At 24.8% G+C, this 7668-nt stretch overlaps 1 non-coding gene across 1 annotated transcript; it reads right to left on the minus strand.

Moving 5' to 3' along the window:
• Nucleotides 1–3504: 3504 nt before the first annotated feature.
• On the minus strand, nt 3505–3578 carry TRNAN-GUU (transfer RNA asparagine (anticodon GUU)). Its single transcript has one exon. It is a non-coding gene; the product is annotated as a tRNA-Asn (tRNA).
• Nucleotides 3579–7668: the final 4090 nt, after the last annotated feature.

Raw genomic sequence — 7668 nt, forward strand, 5'->3', positions numbered from 1 at the left:
ATCAACAGCATACAATTGTTATTTCTGTGCAAAGCATCATATTCTTCCTTTATAGAAACTTCTTGATAAGGGTATTTAAAAGCCTATTTAAAGGTTGATGGAACAATTTATTGCGAAAGAGTGACAATATAATCACTATTTTTCTTTAGGCTTATAAATATTGTTTTATAATCATGTAACCATATGGTTGGGTGGTGGATAAGAGTGAACATGCTGATTTGGGGAGCCTAGGGTGGTGGGAGTGTTTTGGGTTGGTGGAGGGATCAATGTTTTAAAGATTATTAGGTTTTTCGGTTGGATTGGAGGTATAGTAAGAGAAGGTAGCGTATGAGAATTGGGTTGAGATGAATTGGCATGTCTAGATCACCGACTATAAATGAGAAGAGGTTGAGTTAGGTTAGGTGGATGTGACTGGTTGGAGCAAGAGGGAGAAGATATACTTGAAGTCAATTGACTCGGTTGTCATTCTGTGAGTAAGAAGAATCTTGTGCAATGGGTGTTAAGGAAGCTGATGGTTTGGGGTTGTCAACGATAATTGGCATTGGATATGTAAAGACTCTAGCGAGATATGAGGATGATTTGGTGTGCTTTCAGTATCTAAAGTGTGCACCAGTCAATGCTTGAAACAATTTCTTTAAAGTTGAAGAAAATGGTTGCAAAAGGAAACATAAATTCAAAAATTTGACATCACGAGAGAAATTTTTTGGAGGTTACTAGGTCAAAGCGTTGATGGCAATGGTGGGTTAAGGAGAAACTTAAGCATATGCAAGGATTTGAGCGTGATTGTAATTTATTTTGTGCATATGGTTTTAACCATGGATAATAGAGACACCAAAAAATGTTGTTGAAGAACTAATATGTATTAGAAAAAAAAATTTATCATTCAATAAAATTCAATAACAAACTAAAAACAAAACAAAACCAAAAAAAAATGTTAAATCATTATACGCTTCCTCAATGTTTCTTGAAACCAAATTAGTAATATCTTTAAGTCAAGTTCTTTGCCTCAAGATCATCCTAAACTAATATTATAGAGACTTGTGAAATTGACTCTAATGCCATTTTTTTAGAAAAAACATAACATATATAACAAAATATTGTTTTTTAAAATCAATTAAAATTTTCAATTCATTTAATTTTTTTCAAAACCCAAATTGCAAAAACCAATTATATTCATTCTTTCTTTTCTTTTCTTTAAGGAAAAAGCCATGTTAAGAAACAAAGAGGAAAAAACAAAAACCAATAATTTTGCTTAATGTTTTTTTATGTTTTTTTAAAGTATGGGTATTGGATATTTTTATACAAATAATACAGAGAGAAAAATTAGAGGGTTTAGAAACAATTTTCCCTCATTTTCTCTCACTTTATATATTTTTGAAATTTTTATTCCTTTTATTTTTTATAATTTTCTAAAATTGTTGAAAAAATCTCAATTATTATCATTTTATCATTTTACTTATAAGTCTTACGTTTATGTTTCAGGTAATTTGGTGAGAGAGCAGGTCAGGAGGGACAATACCAGGATTACACCAAGACAACAGTGAACCGGGTTTACAGAAATGATGTTTCAAAACCGCTTTTTTTGACAGTTCCCAAAACTAGTTCATTACAGTTTGAGCTATTTTGATTCAAATTTTACTTAAGGAGTCATTTTGCATAACAATTATTTCTTGGTATTTTGTAAAGGTGCTTTTGGCTTGTTTTAATATGTTAAATTTGATGGTTTAAGTGTTATAGCATGTTATGTAAGTTTGGTATAGGTAACTAAAGGTGTTGGAATGTGTTAACAATTGAAAATTGCATTTTCGAACATAGGTATTGAAACCTCAAGCCTAGGAATCAATACCTCTTAGGTTGAGTATTAATACATAGACTCAAAGTACTGATACTTTCGAAGTTATTAGCGAAGCTTTTAAAAGAAGGGGAGGCAAGTATCGGTACCTAACCCCGAGTATCGGTACTCGATGTCAAGCATCAATACCTGGTTCCCCTAGCACCGATATGTGTGCTCAAGTATCAATACAAGCCCTTGGAGTATCAATAATTCAAACCATCAAAGCTTATTTTTTGAAATGTAACCAATGTATCGATACCCACAACCTGTGCATTGATACTTGGGTTGCATGTTACATAATTGAGCCTCAAATGATATTTTAAAACCTTTTTTAACCTCATTTTCATTCGTAATTACTTACGAATACTTGGAATTATAAGGTTTTGTAAAGGATTATAGGAAGGAATAAAAAATTCATTAATAATAGGCCCTATTTATGCAAGTAAAAAACTAACTAAAGATAATATCAGTTATTCAAATAACAACAAAAGATAATAAAAAAATTAAAAAATAAATTCAAATTTTAAAAAGAGATAAAAACAACAAAGGAAGGCTTGGTCAAGCTTTATCATTAATAGGCCTCCTCAAGTTTGGGGTTGTAAAACAACACCTAACTTGGAAAGTTGATGAACAAAAGCAAGTTTGGGTAAAGTTGATTGACATTGAAAGTTTTCCAGTCGATGTGATCTTAGATAAAGTGGAGATCGATTGTGAGGTGCTTCATATTTCTATGCATAATAAGACGTTGACAACAATATGTGGCCCTAAGATTATCAAAAAAAAATTGAGCAGTACGAAAAAAAGGGACTTGAAGTTCTTGCAAAAGATGAAACACCCAAAGTGTTTTTGTAGTAGTGGTAGCCACAACCTTATATTGAACTTCAGTAGAAGATCTGGCTATAGTTGGTTGTTTTTTCGACGATCAACTAATAAGAGTGTGCCCAAATAAGAGAATATATCCAATGGTGGAAACACGATCTGTTGGGTCCCTAGCCCAATCCGCATTTGCATATATGCTAAAAATGTTTTAAAATTGGCAATTGATTCATAGGTCATAATTTATAGTGTTTTTCAAGTATCAAAGGATTTGTTTGATTACTTTCCAGTGAGTTTCTGTAGGAAAGTGCATAAACTGATAAAATTTTAATTGCTGCGGTGAGGCAATTGGAGAGAGCACACATTTACTATCTTGCATATTTGTTTCAGTTAACAAATTAAGTATATACTTGGATTGGGTTAAGAACAAACTATTACTTGTCTGAAGAACTTGAATTCCAAAAAAAAAAAAAGACTTACCCATAATCGTACCCATAATCGGGTGCCAATTAACTTTTTTTTTTCATGACAACAAATATATATAACTTCAAAGTGAGAAGTTTGACGCAAAGGAGAAATATAGATTATCTTTTAAATCAAAAAATAACTTTTAAAATAAATTTATAATTTTTTAAAATATATAATATTAAAATAAGAACAGATGATTCACAGTAGCATGGGTGGTGATTGATTATGTTACTAATTTTGGAAAAATAATAAATTTGTTAATTTTCGTAAATTCCCATGTATGTAAAATATTGTTAATTTTTTGTTTTCCTTTAGTATTGGGTTAGGTCAGTTTTGATATTGGGTCGAGTTGGGTTTCAAATTAAACCATAAAAATATGTGAGAAACGCTAGAAGGAGGGCTTGAACCTCCGACCTTGTGGTTAACAGCCACACGCTCTAACCAACTGAGCTATTCCAGCACCTTGGTATGATTTTTTTGTTTTATAATTCTGTGCAAGTTTAAATTATTTAATAACAATACTAGTTGTATATATAGTAAACAATATTATTGCAATAATTAGTATATGTTTGCTAGCAATGTTTTTTGAAATTTTTTTAATTATATTACTAAATTATTTTTTTATATATTAATTTCATCTTAATATTTAAATTACGGTTATCATTTTAGATTAATTGTCACTTAACTAGTGCTATAGTTATATGTCAATTAAAAGTAAATTGAGCTTTATAAACATTCTAACACTTTCAAGTAGAATTTAAAACAAACTAGGAAAACAAAATCATTTTTGGTATTATTTATTAGGTTCCCTTGTTAACGTTAATAAGGTACTAGAATGTGATGGAAAATTAATTTAATCGAACATGAGGTTGATTTGTGATATTTATATTTTATTTTATTAACTTTTTATTATTTTAATTTTTAATTATCATGGAACTAAAATTCAAGTTTTGATGTTTAATGATGTTGTGCTAAAATTCAAGAACCAATTTTGATTGAAAATGGCGACGAAGATAATAGATTGAAGAAAACATCAAGAAAGAGGATGACGACAATGACGATAGATTGAAGAAGAAGATCAAGATTGAGAACATTTAAATATATTTATTAGATTTCATTTTAAATTTTTAGGAAGTTGAATTTCAGTTTGGTGACATATAATTTAATTTTAATTATTTTTAATTGTTTTTATTTACAACATATTATTTTTAATAATACAATTAAATGATTTAATTTCAATAATTATTTCACTTGCAAAAAGAAATTACTATAAAATTTAAAAAATTTATTATGACAAGCTCATCCCAATTAAATAAAATCAATTTTGAACATGAATTATGAAATTTGATTGTACTTGATTCAATTTTATTTTACCTTTAAATTAAAAAATTATTCTGAATTAAAAATATATTTTAAATATAAAATGTTAAAAATTAATTTTTGAAGTGAATTTCAAAATTAAAACTAATGTTTTACATTAAATTTAAATTTAAATTTAATATTTAATTTGATAACTATTAATACATTAAAATCACAATGTTGAATTATACTTTTATATTCATCTTGAATTACATTTCATTTGTAATTCAAATTATTCAAATATCTTTTATTATTTTATATTATTTCTTCCTTAAACATGGAAAATGTTTTTATTATTACATTAAAACTAAACTTGAATAGATAAAATTCAATAAATATTAAATTATATTTTTAATTAGTGTTGAATTATACATTAATTGTGATTTAAACTATTGTTTATAGTATTATATTGAAACTAAATGATAAAATTAAAAGAAAAGTCTAATAATATTGAATTACACTTCATATTTAACTTGAATTACATTTTATTCTAATTTAAACTATTCAAATTTATAGTTAAAGAAATATCATTTTCAATTTATTTTACTTAAACATAAGAAATTGTTATTATCATTACATTAAAATTGTTTAAAAGTTTGAATAGATGAAATCAAATAAATATTTATGTGTTTAAATTTTGTTTTATTTAATTTATTTTTTATTTTAATATTATACATATTTCATGTATTATTATTAATTAGTTTCAAAACATATGTTTCATTATTTGTTATATGTTATTTTCAAAAACACTTTTATGTTCTAAATAAATGGTTTTCGCACACATAAGCATGTGATTGAATTTTAATAGATATATAAGTACTTTATTGAGTTGGTATCACCCTTAATCGGTCATCAACTCGATTATGAAATTACAGAATACCTCTTCCTTTAAATTATAATTTAATATTATTAACGTAATATTTCAGTCTTTTCTACTTTTATATTATTTTAAAATAGAAGAATTAAAATTACTAAACCAAAATTTAATATGTGTTTAATAGCATTAAAATACAAATTTCTTACCACTCTAGCTATATACATTATTATTGAATAAATTTTAAAAGCTAATACTTATATTTAAGCACTTGGTGAGTTAGTGTCACCTTTAATCGAGTTACCAATTCAATTATGAAATTACATAAATATCCTTCTTTTAAATTATAATTAATATTATTATGATTACATTTTATTTTTCATACTTTTATATCATCTTTAAATAAAATAATTATAAATTTAAAGATCAAACACTTGTTTAATAGTATTAAAATACAAATTTATTACTATTTCATTCATTTTATTACTGAATAAATTTTTAAAAAATTTTAACCTAAAGTAATTTTGTTATAGACAATAGAAGTATGACCAAATTTAGAATGTATAAAATTGTTGATGCATATGAACAATTATGATGAATTGTGTCCGAAGCTGTGTTTTCAAGTCAATGTTGAGACCAATCACTTGACTGCCTATAAAATATATAGTGAAAATAACATTAAAAAAAAAGCAATTTTCATTATACTCTCTTGAAAATTGTACTGATAAAACTTTTGACTTTTACAATTTATAATTATATTGTTAATTATTATAATTAATTATTTTAAATATTTAATTAAATAATTAATTTAATTAAAATTAATTCTCCTACACATAATTTATACCGATAAAATACGAACCTAGATGCTAAAAGTCATAAGACTTTAATCTTTGCGATTTAAACCAATGCTTAGTTGGCTTTAAGACTATACCTTTTAATGTAAATTTACATTTACTATTAAAAATTATTTAATATTCAACAGAATTAATATTTTTAAAGTTTTTATAGTTCAAAATAGAATATTTTATTTAGAATTAAACTGCAATTGAAAAAAATTCAAGATATTTTTATACAACAAATATTAAATCTGTTACAATTTAAACTTGTATGGTGGCTAAATTGATCCATTTAATAATAGATAGGCTAATTTAATCCATTCTCTATAATATAAGAACTCTCAAATATTTTAACCCTTATTATACTTTTCTCTTATGGATCTTACATATACATATATATATATATATATTTACTATAATTTTATACAATTAATACTTTAACAATCAAGTCGTTGAATTTATTGATATAATTGTATTTGTTATACATGTAAATTATTGAATGAATATGATATTTCATCATATCGATCTAAAATATTGTATATATTAATATATGTTGAACGGATGAAAGTTTTTTTACATAAAACAAATTGTTGTAAATTTCTAATTTACGTCAAACCTGATATGTACGACCTACATGAATAAAACATAAAATATGACGGTTGTATTGTTAAAATATTAATTATAGAAAAATTATAAAAGTGAGTAAAACCTTGTTAGTTTTACATTGGTGTAAGTGGAGGATATATATTATCCTATCCCACGATATGCGTGTGGAAACAACATATGTGTGTTTAAAAATAACATATAATAAATAATTAATGAAATATATGGTTTGAAACTAATTAATCATAATAATGCATCCATATTTGTATTTTTATTGGTTTTATTTAAAAAAGCTAAAGTACTCTCAAAGGACTTAGTTGATTCGTGACACCAATTAAATTAGAAGTTTAATAGAAGTATAGAAACAATTGATGGAGATAATAAATTGTGCACATTAAAATAAAAATATATAAATATATATTAAAATAAAGTTTTAGTTGAATGGTAAATATAAGATTTTACTAATCCAATTGGTGAGTATTCAAATCTTACTAAATGTATATTTTATTTTTATTTTATTAGTTTTTGATATAGTAAAAAAACTAATGTGTCCTTAAATAATATAACTTATTTTACTATCCAATTGGTGTGAGTTTAAATCTCACTAAAAAGGTCATTAGGAAAAATATCCATAAAATATCATTCATTCAAAATCAAGGAAAATTTAAAGATTTCAAATTAAAATCTTAAATCTTTAGACTTAAAAAATTAAGATTCCGTTTAATTTCAAGAATCGAAAGTCATTTTTATTTCCATTTTATTAAGAAATGGAAAACATTGACAAAACATGTTTGATAGAAATTTTAAAAAAATAATTTTTAAAAATGAAAATGAGTGAAACTTAAAAACATTTTTCACTAAAAAAATTTATAAAAGTGAAAAAATGAAAAGAAGGGTTTTAAATCTAAATATAATATGTATTTCTCATGTTTTTATTG

This window comes from Gossypium raimondii, chromosome 10 (assembly GCF_025698545.1).
Source record: "Gossypium raimondii isolate GPD5lz chromosome 10, ASM2569854v1, whole genome shotgun sequence".
NCBI classification, from domain to species: domain Eukaryota; kingdom Viridiplantae; phylum Streptophyta; class Magnoliopsida; order Malvales; family Malvaceae; genus Gossypium; species Gossypium raimondii.